General features: G+C 33.4%; 1 long non-coding RNA gene and 1 pseudogene across 2 annotated transcripts; one reads left to right on the forward strand and one right to left on the reverse strand.

Moving 5' to 3' along the window:
• Positions 1-1707: 1707 nt before the first annotated feature.
• On the forward strand, positions 1708-13821 carry LOC126717468 (uncharacterized). 2 transcript variants are annotated; one of them, XR_007652607.1, is made up of 3 exons: positions 1708-1923; positions 2137-2233; positions 12911-13007. It is a non-coding gene; the product is annotated as an uncharacterized LOC126717468 (long non-coding RNA). The 2 variants fall into 2 exon arrangements; XR_007652606.1 differs by lacking the exon at positions 12911-13007 and adding an exon at positions 13379-13821 and having other exon boundaries at positions 1709-1923.
• Positions 13822-16778: 2957 nt separating this feature from the next.
• LOC126717469 (multifunctional methyltransferase subunit TRM112 homolog A-like) lies at positions 16779-17349 on the reverse strand (annotated as a pseudogene).
• Positions 17350-17676: the final 327 nt, after the last annotated feature.

A 17676-nucleotide genomic window follows, 5' to 3' on the forward strand; every position in this document is an offset into this window, starting at 1 on the left:
TTCATGCAATATTAACCCGACATCCACACTGTAACCACTCTAAATGGCTAATAGCATTGTTTTAAAAGGTCATAGCAATTTAGGGGCTGTTTGGATTCATTTTTTTGGTCACTCAATTTCCATCACTCATCACTCATAATTCATAATTCATCACTCATCACTCTAAAATACCATGTTTGTTTGGCACCATCACTCACTTCCCATCACTCAATATTTTTCACACTATTTGTGGGCCCTATACCTGTCACTGGTGCAACTTTTTCATTTTTTTTTTCAATACCCAAACTCACTGAACCCAATGAAAAAAAAAAAAAAAAACTAGAACGTGAAGACCGAACCAGTGAAAAAAAAAAAAAAAAAAAAAAAAACCCAGAACAAACCGAACCAGTGAAAAAAAAAAGAACCGAACAGCCAACCCAAGAAAAGAAAAAAAAAAGGTCAAAAGGTGGTCAAAAGTTGCGGCTGTGGGTCCCCTATGTGTGTTTAATTACAATATTGCCATTGAGTTATGAGTTATGGAAACTGAAAACAGTCAAAATGTGTTTTCAGTTTCCATAACTCATAACTCAAAAATCAGAGAATTGAGTTATGGAAATAGAGTTATTGTTTGCCAAACAACCTTTTTTGCTATGAGTCCCACCATTTTTGAGTTATGAGTTACGGAAATAGAAAATTGAGTTATGGAAATAGGCTATCTAAACAGCCCCTTAGCATTTTAGGTTATATCAAAATTATTTTAATATCCAGGGCAGGCCCAAGACCCCCACTACAAAATGTTTCTACCCCTGGTGAAAAAAGGCCACTACAAAATGTTTCTACCTCTAGTGAAAAAAAGGCCTCATCCCCAATTGTTAAAGGCCCAAAATTTTATAAAAATACATTTTATTAAATAGTTGTTCTTTTTTTTTCTCAAGAGTGATGATAGAGATAATACAAAATTTATTATAATTTTACAAATTGACATGTCATCAATCATAAAAAAAAAATTTGAATATTCATCAATTATGTTGTTAGAGTTCATAAATCACAATAATTGTTACACCATATTGTAAACATTTTGTAATAGTTTAAGCACTTTTCTTTTTCATTTCTAACAATAATGCCTTCAAAATATAAGACCAATATAACCCCAACCCAATTGAAACCCTAAACTATTTCCCAAAAAAAAAAAATGTTGCAAATGTGTATGTATTAAATCATCAATGATGATTAATCTCCCTAATAGTTTAAGACTTTAATTTTTGAAAATTGATATCCTAAATGATAGATTGTCAACATTAATAATATAATCTCCTATAAATCCTCACAACAAACAATATCTATCTTTCTCTTAACAACAAGATATAAAATCAAAATTAGGTTATGACTTTACTTAACTATACATTGCCTTATATCCAATAACCAAGATAAAATAAGCCTCTTTTTTTTTATAAAAAAATATTTTATTTTCTTTGGTTAAAATTTGAGGAGATTTTGACTGAGAAACGAAGGCTTAATTCAAAATTTTATTTTCAATTTTTAACATAATTTTTGTCAGACTTTGAGTTAACATTTCCCGTGACTTATTTTCACTTTTCTGTGGGACCCAAAATAATACTGGTTTGATTTGACTTGATTTTGTATCAGTACTCAATATTCTCTTCAATTTTTAAATTTAAATAAATAAAAAATGAATTCAATTTTCACAGTCCGAACGCCAACGGATCTTTATTAAAAATCATAGACTTCATCTCTCTCTCTCTCTCTCTCTCTCTCTCAAAAACTTCTTCTTTCTCAGTGCTTTCCCTCACAAGTCAGAGTCTTTAGGCTCTTTAGCCAACTTCTCTCTTTCCTCTGCAGTCTGCACTGATTTCTCTCCCTCTCTCTCCTCTGTGCTGATTTTTCTCTCTCACTCCTCAGCAAGAACGTTCTCTCTTCTCCTAGGTAAGATCGTTTTTTCTCTCTCTCGGTTGATTTGGGGTTGTGGATGTGGCCGTGGGTGGTGGATTTGGATCGTAGTATCTAGTGTGGGTTTTGATCTTACCCAACCACCTCCATACTTAAAGTGTTTTGCTTATATCTTTTTCTTTTTCTTTTTTATATGTAAAAAAAAGGGACTTTTTGAGTTAATCTAACCCAACCCACCTCCGTACTCAGATTTGGAACCCACTTTGATGATCTGGAGGACATGCCACTTCAAGACTGGCTTGTGAAAAACCTGTAGGAAGGTCCTTTTGGTTGCCCTTCTCTCTGTGTAAGTCTTGCAAATTCTTAAAAATTTGATATTTTTTTAGTTTCATGTATTATTCTTGTGAGATAGACTGAATCATGTGAAACACTTGTGGTCATTTTTTTGTTTCTCTATATCTGTTACTTATGAAGAAGATCTCAAACTGTTAACCACAAAATACACAATTTTAACTTCTAAAAGTAAATGAATAAAAACACTGTCCAAAAAATCAAAATAAATAAAGAAGGCTTTTATTAAAGAGATTTAATTATGTATTTTTAGGAACATATGTCTTGAACATGCTTTGGTTAATGTGTGATGATGCATTCGTAATATACATAAATGTATCTATTTTTGGGAACATATATCTTTAATATGTTTTTGTTTAAGTGTAACAGGAGAAAAAATTATGATGCAGTCATTTTACATTAATGTATAACAATTTTTTTTTTTTTAATAAAAAAATTTAGGGGGGCCATTAGCTAAAATTTATATATAATTATTATTTTTAATTAAAAAAATATTGGAGGGTGGGTGAGAGAGGATTTTCACAACCCAAGGCCCTTATTTTCTACTTTTTTAAATACAGTTTTTGGTTGTAGATGTGTGTGTGTGTGTGTGTGTGTGTGTGTAACCTGGTTGTAGACTTGTAGGCTGATATGAAATTGTAGTAGGATAGGAATTTTGGGCTTTTTTATTAAAACAGAAGAAAAGATCACAAGCTCTCTTCCCCCCCTCCCCACCCTAAAATATATATATATATATATATATATAAAGGATTTTGCTAATGTGTGCTCTAAGGGCACACAATAATTTCCTTTTTTGGAAAAATTTTTCTCGGGCATTGAAAAAGTATTAATAGCTTTTTCAATTTTCGAGAAAATGTTTCTAAAAATGGTTAGCTTAATGTGTGCCCTAAGGGCACACATTAATCGGACCCATATATAAAACGTGGTTTGTTTGTTTGTTTGTTTTTCTTACATGAGTAAGAACTTTTATCTAAACCAGAAAAGCAGGGATAAATAGGCTACTAGCATAGCTGCAAACAACCAACCACATTATACCAAGACTAACTCACCTCCTACCACAAAACCAAAAACAATTTTAATGCAAGACTTGTACAAAAAAGCCAAGCAACAAGTACAACAAACAGTAATCTGCCACCTAGATCGGATGATTCCCCTAAATACAGAAAATGTGTTGTTCTAGATAGAGGAAATGACACTGTTAAGAGTGTTAGGGGTGTTTTTTAGTGCTGTTAATCATGGGCCATGCCACCATAGAACTGTCCAACAGCAATACCCTCCTCATTGAGCAAAGTTCCAGTGAGCTCCTGCAGTCTGCAGAGCTCTACCAGTCTACCTTCTCTCCCATCAATAAGAGGATCCTCACCCTGATCAGTCTTGAAAGAAGCGGCCAATCTCTTCTGATCTCTCCCTTGTTGGCCAACTATAACTATCTCAATTCCTCTAATTGTAGGAGACACCACTTGGGAAAGGGGCACCTCACTACCATAATCCTCACCTCTAATGGGCTCAGGCTCAACCATAGGGGCTTTCCCCTTATCTAAGCGTGAAGCACGGCTGCTACTTCCATTTCCTGGAGCCATGACTAATCTACACCAAAATTTAGGTAGAAAAAGTGAATCAAGTATAATACACCAAATTACGTGCATGCAAAAATCATCTCATTCCAAACAAAAATTTTCAAGATTTAATTAGGTCTAATCAACAAGGATTTGATTGCCCTAAATCAAAATCTACCCTCGGTTTTTAAATCAATGAGGAATTAATCTCTAAACCTTCATATTTTTCCAGATTGAATTAGGTTTAATCAACAAGGATTTGGTTGTCCTAAATTAAAAGCTACCCATTGGTATCATAATCAATGAGCAATCGATCTTAATACCTTAACATTTTTCCAGATTTAAGTAGGACTAATCAACACATACTTGGTTGTCCTAAATTGAAATCTACCCCTCGGTTTGCTAATTGATGAGGAATTAATCTCTAAATGTTCACATTTTTCCAGATTGAATTAGGTTTAATCAACAAGGATTTGGTTGTCCTAAATTAAAAGCTTCCCATTGGTATCATAATCAATGAGCAATCAATCTTAATACCTTAACATTTTTCCAGATTTAAGTAGGACTAATCAACACATATTTGGTTGTCCTAAAATACTTTTTCAAAAACTATGTGATTATTAGATCTTCCGGTCTGCGTGCGTGGGAGCAGCTCAAACAAAGACGAATCTGGTCTGGCCTTCTTGAAAACATTTTTCTAAAAACTAAGGAATCTGCCTTTGAAAAGTATATTTTCAAAACCATGGGGTTCCCCCCCCCCCCCCCCCCCCCCCCAAAAAAAAAGAAGCAGCTTTTCAGACTCCATGGAATTTTAACTCTTGACATTTTTTTTTCCTTGAAACTTCTCGTCACTTTGAACATAGTTCTTCAAAGTGAAGTCCCCTAAATATTTTTCCCTTTGAAAAATAGATTTTTTTTCCCCACCAAAATCCATGGAACCCTTTGATAAGAAAATTCTCTTTTCTCATAATTATATGGAACTTTTCCCTTTATTTTTTATAGATAATTCTCTATTCCACAATAATTATAAAATTTATTTTTTATTTATTTATTTATAAAAAGAGCTGTTCCAGAAGCTTTGAGGACCAAGAAAGAACTATTCTAGAACTAAAGACTTTTTTCTTGAAACTTCTCTCTTTGTTTGGCTGCCTTCATTTGGTTTTAATGCTTTTTCATCTCTTTTAGATTTCATTGATCATTGTACTCTTCATCTGATTGATGGTCTCTAGTATATGTCATGCATACATTTTTTTTTTTTTCAATAAATTATGTTATTTATCAAAATAAATAAATAAATAAAAGCTCCAAGATTGGTTTTCCTTGAAAAATTCCAAAACGATTTTCATAAATAAATCCTTTTAATAAATATCCAATTTATAAATTCCTACAAGACATGCTTTCATCTTGAAAATCACTTGTTTTCCAAAAAAACAAACTTTTTGAAAATGCTTTTAAAAAATAGTGCTTTGCCCATGGCTTAAATCAATTTAGACCATGGAGTACAAATCAATTTAATCCCCAATTTAATCTCTCTCTCTTTTTCTTTTGGTCTTTTTGCATAGGAAAATACGTTGGAGAAATAATAGAAAAAATTAGGCTTGGTATACTATACTAAAGGAGCAAGATTAGATATATTGAAGAGCAAGGATTTCCTACAAACATGTATGCAGGAGTTGTTGCATATAGTGTTATGCGGCCACTTATTAAGCTAACATCTGTTCCAAGTCATGTCCATGTCACATGACCAATCAATGTCATCAAATTTCCTTTACCACAGTTGGCACCTAACCACAGCCCCAACCCAAGTAAAACAAAACAAAACCCCAATCATTTCTCTTTGTCGGTCCACCCCTCTCTTTCTTTCTCACCTCACCACCATTTGTCGCCGCCGTCATTCCTTGGCGGTGATACCTCGGTCAGGTTGGCTCAACTCAGCAAAAACACTCTTTTCTCTCTCCATTTAGTCTTAAATCTCTTACAAATATGGGAAAACAAAAAATATTCTTTCTGGGTGTGATTGACCCATGGTTTAATTGGAAAGTATATGTGGAATTCGTGGGTGGATTTAGCTGTAAATAATAGATTTGGATCAAATTTCGTGTTTAGAATTAAAAATAAAAGATTTATTTTTGAGAAGTTTGGCTTGAAATGGGGACTGAGAGTACAAATGGGCAAGTTTGTTTCTTGTTTGAAAGACATTTGATTTTGGATGCCCAGAATTTTTTTTTTTTTTTTTTGGGGAAGCATGGAGATGAAAAATTCGATATTTCTTTTGTTTTATTTGCTGTAAACCTTTAGCTTCAGTTTTATATGTGAAATTCTTTTCCTTGGTTGCTTCTTGCTTCATTCTAAAGCTCTAAATCCCTTGTGGCTTTGCAAATATAGAAAAAATGGTCTTTGTTGTTTTTGGCTATAATTTTTGATGTGGTCCACTTAGTAATCAGATCTGAGTATAGTGCATGCACATTGCACATTGAGTCACGAATATGCAGATTTGAAAATATTTCCTCTTTTCTTTTCTTTTTTTCCATTTTTGTAAGAGAGTAAAGAGTAATTGGAGAGAGAATGGCTTAGATGGTGTTGTTGCCAAGGGATGGCGGCGGCGACGAACAGTGGTGGAGAGAGAGAGAGAGAGGGGCTAGCCGGCAAAGAGAGAAATGGTTGGGGTTTTATTTTACTTGGGTTGGTTAAGAGAGAAAGGGCTGGTGGCCTGTTGTTGACTGTGGTTAAGTGAATTTGGTGACTTTGGCTGGTCATGTGACATGCACATGGTCCAGGACAGATGTTAGCTTCATAAGCTGCCACATAACACTTTTTTGCAGTAACTCCTGCAAACATGTTTGCAGGAAATCCTTCTCCTATATTGAATTCAACTGAAATTTTTTTCTCTCTCCTCTTTCCTCTTTCCTTGTAGTTTGAATAAAAGCATCTATATCATCTCAAATAATTTCTCTTTAAACATCAGAATGCCAACAGTCTAGTTTCTTTTCAAATAGTGGATCATAGGAATAATTTGAAACAAGCTACCATCAAAAGATGGGTATCATGGGGTACTTAACACCTTCCCCTTAGGCCTTAGTTTACTAGGAAATCAAATCAATTAGAAATAGATGACAAATCAAACCTTTAAAAAATCAACGGTTGGTAGTCGTTGTGATTGCCTGAAACTCTCCCCCCCCACCCCCCCCACCCATGTGCTTGAGTCAACACCACAAGAATGTCAATCAGCCGAAGCCGACACTCGAGCCTTAATAAGATGTTGAAAGGTTTAGGCTTTGGTTTCATCGGTTGTGCATTTATGAGTAGAATTCCTAGAGCCTTCAAGGAGTTGGGCTTCATGGGTCCCTATAGATCCATCCACACCATGGCCTTTAGCTGTTTAGCAACCCAGCGAGACCTAACATAGGTTTTAGGGTTGGTCCATATGACTTTGCATTTCTAATTGGGGGCTTCAGAAATTCTTAAGGCAATGTGGACTAGGATCCAATAAAAATTGAAAATTCAAGTGGGTCTGCCTGATCACAAGTGGTAGATTCAAAACGTTGGACTTAAAAGCAAATCAGGAAATGACGTTATTTGTAGAATGCTAAATTTTTTGTATAGGTTTTGTTGTACAATGGGTATTACCTTAGTTGCTTTGTGTATAGGTGTATGAGGCTGGGTTTATGGCTTCTTTGTTAAAACCCTTATTGGACAATGCTTGCTCTTTTCTTCCATAACTTGTACTTGGGCCTCTTGAATCTCCTTGTCCCTCTTTCCTCATTTGTTTTGCCGGCAAAACAAATTAACGCCACATATTAGACAACTTTCTTGCCATTTTCTTTCAATATCATATACAAAAAAAAAAAAAAAAATACTATGTATTTGACCTTAAAAAAATCTAACGTAAGATTATTTCGTTCTGCCAATTACTTAAACTTAGGTTGGAAATTAATAATTTGAAATTGAAAATTGAAGAAAAAGACTTGCTTATAGATATATAAAGGGTGACAATGACTTGCTTAATTAATTAAATTAGTTGGATATGACAACAAATTGCATTGATTTTTTGTGAATTTATCCCTTAAATATATTATTTTTGTAAGTTTTTGTCAATAGTATTCTCTTAGATAAACAAAAATAGAAAGTGGAAGCATATTGGTATATATTTCGTTCTCTATGACTATAGTTAATATTAGAGCGTATTGTAGGTTAATATTTTTGCATTAATTTTGTTTTTGAATTTTTTATTGGGGCTGTTAAGCGTTAAGGTTTATAATGATTGAATTTCTATTGCATTACTTTATAATGATTGATTTCTTTTGAGTTGGAGGACCCGGATAGTACATGCATAACTTCAATAAACTTCTCCTTCACTCTTTAAATATAACTTCAACAAATTTTTTTTTGAAGTTTTAAAAATTTTGCTAGAGTTAAATTTAGAGAGTGAAATCAACCACATATATAGGAGAAATATATTAAAGTTACGCATACTGACCGGGTCCTCCAACTTAATAGTCATTAGGTTCAGTCATTAGTTATGAAGTTAATAGGAATTCAATCATTACAAACCTTAACAGTCACAAAAAAAAAAAAAAAAAAAAAAAAAAAAAAAAAAAAAAAAAAATCCAAAAAAAAATACAAAAATATTAAATACAATATGTTTTAATACTAAGCATAGCCATAGAAAACAAAATATATACCAATATGCTTCTACTTTCTGGTTTTATTTATCTAGAAGAATATTATTGATGAAAATTTGCAAAAAATAATAAAAAAATAATAATATATTTAAGAGATACATTCACAAAATAAATGCAATTTGTTGCTAAATCCAACTAATAATTAAATAAGCAAGAATATTTATCTGCAAGTCTTCTTCATTATTAATTTCCAATCTAAGTTTAAGCACCTGCAAAACGAAATAATTATGTTAGAATATTTTTAGGTCTAATACAAAATATAGTAGTTTTTTTTTTTTTTTTTTAATGCGCAATAAGTAATAGTTCTATCGACTTGAAATACAACTCTAGAGCTCTAGACACTAGTGCTCTTTGAAGCTCTAGAGTTTTGTATAAGCTATCAACTTGTCAAGTTCTAGTTCCTGTATAGGCATTGAAAGCAGATGGTAGAAAAGTTGTCTACCATGTAGCAGCTAAGGTAATATCCATTCTGCAACAAATCCTCTACAAAAGTTCAACATATAACAATAACAATTCTTGATAAACATTAAAATGTTAAAATATTGCTTTGATGAAGTACATTTTTACTTCTTTTTTTTTTTAATCGAAGAGCAGTTTTTGGCAAAATTATGTATGAGATTAGTGGCAAAAGTGTATTGGAAACTTGGGTTTTTGGTTAGCTGTCTGAGAATAGTGACTGAGTGAGTTACAAATTCATAAATAGATTCCAGAGTGAAAAAAATAAAAACAAACAAACAAACAAGGCCACAAGCTAGGTCGCCCTGAACTTGGAACATAAGGGTACTAACCTGACCTTTTTTTTTTTTTTTTAAAGAAACCATGGAATTTCAAGACCATTCAAATTATTTGATATACAAATAACATAACATATTTTAATACCCATTCACACGCATTAGCAAATATTGTTAATCCTGTCCTACAGTAAGTTTCATGATCCCAACACAGAAAAAGGGATCTTTATGAATAGTTAAAAATCTCAACCAAAATCCGCTTTCAAAACCAAAATAGATTACTGTCATTCTATTTGAGGAAAAATAAATAAATTGAACAGGTGTGAATGGGGATTGAAATGTGCAAGATTTAAATAAATAAAAATCTTCTTCAACTAAAAGCAGTGTTTTACACCAGCCAATGAAAACATGTCATGTCCTTCTCCTTCAAGTTATATAACACATTCCTCTACTTTACTCTCTGTGACTGATTATTCACAATTTTTGTGTTTCATCTCTCTCCTCTCATAGACCTCACCCATCTTCTTCTTCTTTGGATTTTTCTCTCCGTTCCCTCTATAACTCCCTCTCCTTGCCCTTTTTTTGTCCCTTTTCCATACCATCAAATACATTTCTTTCCTTCTCTTTTGGTACTCATCTTCCCTGCTGATCCATGCATCAACACAGTGGGCATTAAATCTGAAAGTTTCAGAGACAGAAAACAATGCTTCAAGTTGAAGGAAAAGAAAAGTAACACCAAAATGCAAGCTTCGGCCTAATCCAACAATGTTCAACTTGGGTCTTTTACAAGGTTTTCACAATATTCCTTAAACTAATCCAACAATGACAGAAACCCATAACTCAAATTTGCAACTTTTTACATAAACACGTCACATTTCACATCATAATCAAAAGAAAATTAATGTCTAAAAGAGAAATCACAAATTCTACAAAGACTATCTTCTCCATGCTAAAATTTCACAATACAAAAAAAAAAATGGGAAAAGGGCTGTGACGATGCACTGAACCACCAGCCTCCATTTGAACCCAATTAGCTCTGGTGCTCTTAGCTCTGCCATGGCCAGGTCCATGATGCATATTTGGTTTTGGTGGGGTTGAGAAGAAGGGGATAAATGTGGTGGGAAAGATGTGATTATTTTGCTTTTATTGAGCATAGAATGGAGGTGGATGAATCAATGAAAGGGAAAGTTTGAGACTTTTTTGAGTGTTTGATGATCTTTGATGATGATTATGAACACAAACTCTACTCTGGGTTGGCTGTGTTTTTGTGTGAGAGAGAGAATCAGTCACAGATAGTAAAGTAGAGAGAGTAACAGAGGGAACGAAGAGAGAGAAAATCCAAAGAAGAAGATGGGGAGGTTTGTGAGAGGACAGATGAAACACAAGAACTGTGAATAATCAGTCACAGAGAGTAAAGTAGAGGAATGTATTATATAACTTGAAGGAGAAGGACGTGGCATGTTTTCTGAAGTTGAGATACAAATTAGTGATAAAATTATCTTAGGATAATTACAGATTACTCAACTGTAGTTTAGTCCGAATTTAATTTACCTACTTTACTCATCTAAGGTTACTTTGGTTTAGTTTCTATTACTCACCTCCCTTAAAAATAAGGGTAAGTATGTAATTTTGTTCTCTTTATATGTATCTGTCCTCCCAAAACAAAAAATTTTACTAAAAAACAAGAGAAACAAGATCTGAAAGTTAGGGTTTTCACTCTCCTGAAGAAGATTAAAAGAAGATCAAAAGACAACTATGCTTGGTGGCGAGCTCGTTTAACACAGGTTTTGTTCTTTAAATAGATTTTGATCCTACCCTCAATGTGCCTTGGTCTTGGTGCCATGTATCTTTCACTGATTTCGTGAATAAGACAAAGGCTATTTTTCCTTGTTTCCATGACAGATGGCAAAATACTTTACAGCTTACCGGATTGATCACATATTGGGTTTCTTTCGCTGGGAGCTTCTGTAGCATGCTATGACAAGTCTAACTGGAAAATTTTGCTTACCTAATCAAAAACAGCTTTTTACTTGGAGAATAAATAAATGTAGAGCATGGTCTGTGTTAAGGGAAGCAATAGTTTTTAATGTTATTTTGGTGAATTTACACATTTTGATGCTTCTTCTGTAGGAAGAACTTGAAAGAGAGGGAATATGGGACTTTGATCGATTGAGTCGTCCATATATTTGGCAGGAATTTTTACAGGTTACTGAATTTTTTTTGTTAGCTGTAATTTGTAGGTGGGTGAGCAAGCGTGAGAGAGTGCGTGGGAGAGGAGTGTTTGATCTGATTTCTTGTTTGATTTTTTGATGAAACTTGTTAGAGTAACGAAAAAATTAGAAGTGAATTACGGAGCATAAACAGAATGAATCACAGGTGGCTAAAGTGTTAAAAATTAAACTACGGATGGGTAAGTTAAATTCGGGCTAAACTACAAGTGGATAATCTGTAATTATCCCATTATCTTAATATCTTTTTCTTTTTCTTTTTTAATTTTGAAAGGATGACTTAAAAATCTTATACATCCAATAAATTAGGCAGGGGAAATAACTCTTGCACACACTAACATGGGAATTTACAGTGTGTGTAATAACCGATGCTCTAGTTAGAGACATCACTCTCAAACCAACCAACTCAGCAACTACAAAAGCCCGCTAGTGAACCTTTTTATTCTACTCTACTCCTTTTCCCTTGCTGTTCAAAAAACACCCATGCCCACCTCATCAATTCACTCCTTTCTCTCCTTTCCCATTCCTCACCTCCTTCCCCAAAACAACCCTGATCATAACCTGCTGGACATCCCAACCCAGTAAAAGGCTCACCTCTAAAAACCATAAGAAATCATCATATGGTACCTCCAGAAGGTCAATTCTCAAGAAAACCTTTAACCAGGAGTAAGCTATGTTCACTGCACCCGTCTCACAGTCTTCAACCCATGACATTACCTTACATGTTCTTACTGACTTTGCCAGTGAATCAAATCAAGTTTATCTTCTTGGATATGTTTTGATATTCAATTTTCTTTCCTTAAAATTATGTCTTTTGAAATCAATTGCTTTTCTTGTTAGTATTACATCTCCTTTTGCACTTCATTAGATTCCTAGGAAGAGATTAAGCTAGATGAAAACTATGAATTATACTGTATGGCAGGTATATTAGGATGTTGCATGTAAAACCAGAAGAATTATCTTTTTATTTCTATAAATTCTTTACTCCTCGTACTTATCAAAAAAAAATATCCTCCTGGTGTTTTCACTGAAATATCAATAGAAGCAAAAAGTAAGTATGCCTAAAAATGTCTTATTTTCTCATGCACCTTGACCATTTTCTTATGTTTACTCCTGTTTTTAGGAATTCCACTTAGTTCTTGGTAATTAAACCATTGTTAGTTTATTTGGATACTGGAAAATAAATTGTTAAAAAATATGAGTTCCTGTTGGGTGGTGAGTGGTGACTCTTTTCTAATTCATTGTATATTCCTCACTATATACAACAAATAACGTCTATTGAATGAATAAATTTCTACCTTTCAAAGAAGGGAAAATAATTCAGGGAAAATACCATATCAGTAATTTTTTTCCAGGATATATATATATATATATATATAGACACTAGTGTCTCTCAGTAGACTAACTTTCTAGTGCTTCAGTTCAGTGATGACAATCATGTTCTCAGAGTTTCTTGCAATATTTTACTATTTTAGGGGAATTGTGGTTTGGGAGGAAGAATGGGAACCAGAATGATTAGCCCTCAGCCATTAATATTTGACCATGCAGCACAGTTCTTAAGGCCCAGTTTGGATGGAGAGGGTGGGAGGGAAGGAGTAGTGGGAAGCAGCACAGTTTTTTATGGGTAGAAATATTATAATAGATATTCAAATAATGCAATGGTGGATGCATGTTAGGACTTGAACATGCAATGATGATTACGATTAGCATTTATCATCTTAAAAGAAAAATTAGCTTGACTTCGGAAGACATTGCATATGTCAAAATGTGTTATGATTTGTATGAGTTTTCAATTTTAATATATGCTATGATTCCTTTTTCAGGAGCCAAAAAAAAATAATAATAATAATAAGAACTTAGCCCATGCGCTACTAGTTTTAGCCCTTTGCTTCTGCTGTTGTGCCCATGTCATAGCTAATAAATTGTTTCACACTTTGTGGCAGGCTTGTATGGTTAATGTGGTGAGACCTTGCAGGATATATGGATGTCGCACTTGAGTGAGAATGAAAAAAAAAAATAGAAACTCAGGGACCTTGCAGGATATAAGTAAACTTGATATGGATGTTGCACACTTGCACTTGAGTAAAAAAAAAAAAAAAAAACTCGGGCAGTTGGATGCAATTGTCATTGCACAAAATGGTAATTCAGTGCCTCTATAATTACTTGTTAAGTTTACTTTTACCTTGCTACAGTAACTTCACAGTATTTGAAGATTTTAATCTTTTATTGTACTTGTTATTGCATAACAAGGCTTGGAAAATACTGAATTTCTATGTGCACCGTTTCTGTTCCAAGAAAATTAGAATTGAAACATTAGAATTCTCAGTTGTCAATAAATATGTATAATAGAGTTGGCTTCTGCTATGGCAAGAAAAATATCTGATTATGCTTGTATTTATTAAAACTGCTCTATGGTTTGCTATTTGGATACCTTTTCTCATCTTCTAGCTCAGATCTCTCTTTCCAGAAAATGGTCCACCTAGAGGATGCTACCCCATTTGATTACTAATGTAGGATAATTTAAGTCCAAAGGAGAGGAGCCATTAGTCAATTTTTTGTTTAGTCTGTTGCTAACTTGCTGTTACAAGACTGGTATTTGATTTCTCTATTTTATGTTTTATTTATTATTATGCTTTGAAGCATTGTAAGAGGTCATGTGACTAAAACGTGACTTTTAATGAAAGGATTTAATTGTTATATAAAAGATGAAGTACTATAAGTTTTTTAAGATTATTGTAGTAAAATTTGTAATACGTCTAGCATTTTTCTAAACAAAATATTACACAAAATAACTCTCTTTTTCTTTGCAATAAAAAATTAAAATATCTTACTTATAAAAAAACACATTTATTTTGTGTTTGATATATTGTCAAAGAAAATGCTAGAATGACTACAAATTTTACGACAAGGCAAATTGATGTGGCAAAAATATGATTAGCACTAATTACTATATTTATTGCACTAATTCTCAAAAAGGTTGGGCTCTTGATGTGGAAGGATTACAAGCATATTGATCCAAGTTCCTTATTCACTCCCACATAATTGTCAACTGTGAGTATTATAGTGAGGGGGAGAAGAGAATGTTTTAAAGAAACTTACAATAGTGTATATATTCAAAAGGGTTTAACTCTTGAATATACAACACAGATTTTAAACTTCTTTAATTCACACTCATTTTTCAATGTGGGATTAACCCACTCTTAAACAATTAATCACTTCCTCTTACAATAGCCTGGGCAATGTATAACTACTACAATAACAATCCAAATAAAACTAATACCTAACCCCCTATTAGGACTTGGATAATTAAAGCCCAAACTAGATATTTAAACCCACAAATAATTAAAGCCCAATAAAATAATCAAACCCCAAAGTCCCAAGGGGGAGATAGTACAACCCATGTCCAGAAGTTATAAAATTGCAGAACTGCCCATGACACATTAAATTAAATTAAATTAAAATGAAATTGGCTTCTTCCAAAAGAACTTCAATTAACTTGAATGTGCTAAAACTGTCATTAACTGTATTTTTCAAATAGTCTTTGTATAATCATGTGTTTTGTTTAATACTACTAAACGGTCTTGTACAGTGGGCTTAGTAGAGGTGGTTGTAATCAACTTTATTCCCAATTTTTGGAAAGGTTAATTCCCAAAAAAAAACCCGCATCACAGTCGGAGGCATTTAGCATCACATAAGAGTTTCAACCCTTAGTTTTGTTTAATACTTGGTTTTTAAATTCTTAGAGCATCTGATCATTTGATCAAGGAAAATTTTTGGATAAATCACAATTTTTATGTTTTATTTTATATTTTGAAGTGTAAAAACTTGCTCCAAGATGGAATCTCTGAAAAATACTTTGGTCTTACATCCAAGACCTACTTACCATGATTTTTGGCATAGATGACAACCCAGTTACTGCCTTGATTTTTCAGAGTTTCTGGTGGAAATGTGACCTGTAAAAGACCAAAGAAAAAAAAAGACATTTTTTGGACATGCATAAGACAGACATGCTCTTTTTATTTTTTTACTGTCTTTTTTTAATTTATAATTCAGTCATTTTATTGAAACAGAGATAGAAATACAGCACTGGTCCTCTGACTAAGGGACCAAACTCAAATTACAAATCATTTCCAGAAGCGATAACAAGACAAAAGGCATTTAATCTTGTTTAACCCATTATGTGTTGATTCAAAAAATCATTCATGTGTATTAAATCACATGATTCTTTAAAGTATTTAAACAAGTTACATGACTTGTTAAATAAATTATGTGACTAAAGGCATATGTGGATGGTTATTTGAATTGCCACGGTGGTTGGAGGAATTTTCCTCCAATCAGTTTGTAGGTAAACTTTGCCTTATGGTGGAATGCTTTGGCTGCCAACTTTAAATCATCTAGATTGAAGAAATTTGGCCCTCTTAAGGCCCCGGTTGTTAAACAATTCATTTTCAGTTTTTAAACAACATTACATACATTTTCACACACTTTTTCATCCACACGTATTTCAAAAAACTACAAACAACATTTAAACTTCTCTACCAAACAGATTTTTATATGTTATAGTACTCACTAGTTGCATAAATCAACTTGAAAATCTATTATGATAACTACTATAATAAAGAAACAATTGATCCCTTTTCTTATAAACAACAACAACAACAACAACAAAGTCTTAGTTCCACATTTTTGGAATCATTTATGGATCCTTGATAGTTAAGTTAGGGCCGACCACATGTATTCTTTTCCTCTATTCTATTTTACCTAAAGTCTATCCCCTTTTCTTATAAGATATTCTAATATTTTTCAGGTCTGCTTACATATTGAACCAACGGAGTTTGCCTCCATCATTCAAGCCCTTTCTCAATTAACACGGTGGAAAGGATTCTGTTATCCTGCAAGGTGTGAAACGGATTGCAACTGGCATGCCTTTTACTAATTTGGAAGAAATTGAGAAATATTACGAGGCCATGACTGTGAAAATTAATTTAGATCCAGAAATGGTGGTTCATTGTTCTGTATGCATCCGTGTTTATTGTACTATTGTTCTACCAAGTGATTATATCATACATTTTGTATATAGTTATACAAATATACAATGCATTAATCTGTCAAATAAAGTGATAAAATTGGATGTTCATATACTCGCAAATGCAGCAGCTGTTTGAAATTAGACCACCTGAATATATTGAATAGCCGGATTCACTGGCAGACGAATCAAAGCTTTAAGATATCTCAAAAATTTAAGATTTCTCAAAACCCCATTGACAAAACCTGAATACAGGCTGGAATTTACCAGAAGTCAGAAGGACAATTGGTTTAGTTTAAGCATTTTCCAATTCATAATTAACAAACGCCTAAGAAACAAAACCCTGTTTTCTCATTCATCTACAATCAAAACAAAATTTCTCTTATCCAAACGCATCGCATATTGCAAAAGAAGAGAATCCTAATTTTCACTGCCCCTAAATACAAAGACCAGATACCACCAAAAAAAAAAAAAAACACCCTCAAAAGGGCATTAACTTAAATAAGATTCAGACTTCATCCTCGTGAAGGAGCATGTTGGGAATACCCTTATTGACAGGGAATCGGCGACTGGTCTCAGGACAAACAAGCGCACCCTCCTCAAGGTGGAGCTCAAGAAGGGCATGGTGGAACTTGTTTAAGAACTCTTCTGATGTGAGCATAGATGAATCATCAACCTCCTCGGGGAGCTCGGCATAGCCTATAGTTCTAGCAGCATCAACAAAGGCCTTCCACTCGATCTTGGGAAACATGTTGCGGAGGAAGTCGGCGTTGAAGTCTACATGCTTCTCCAACACTTTCTCTACCTCGATTCAAAGAGGAAACCCATTGCTAACGCCCTTTATGTTCGATGACAACATGTTGTGGGTTAAAAGCCTCATCTCTCTCTCACGGTGAGTGCTATTTTCACCTATTCTGGATGCTGAAGTCACTGAAAGAACCCATTCAGCCCAAGCAAAAAGTTAAACTGCTAAGTTTTTTTTTTTAAAATAAAAACTTTAAGGCCAAATCATTCCAGGTTATATCAAAATTATTATTTTAATATCATTTTTTTTTTCAGTTTACCATTAAATGGTAGAGACTAATTCAACACAATATAAAAGATCATAGAGTACACTGACTGGCCAACCTACATGCAATTTAAGTCTATAAAACTTACATGCAATTCAAGTCTGTCTATCCCTTCTCAAAAGAAAATATAAATAAATAAATCAAG

The sequence above is a fragment of the Quercus robur genome, chromosome 3 (genome assembly GCF_932294415.1).
Source record: "Quercus robur chromosome 3, dhQueRobu3.1, whole genome shotgun sequence".
Lineage (NCBI taxonomy): Eukaryota > Viridiplantae > Streptophyta > Magnoliopsida > Fagales > Fagaceae > Quercus > Quercus robur.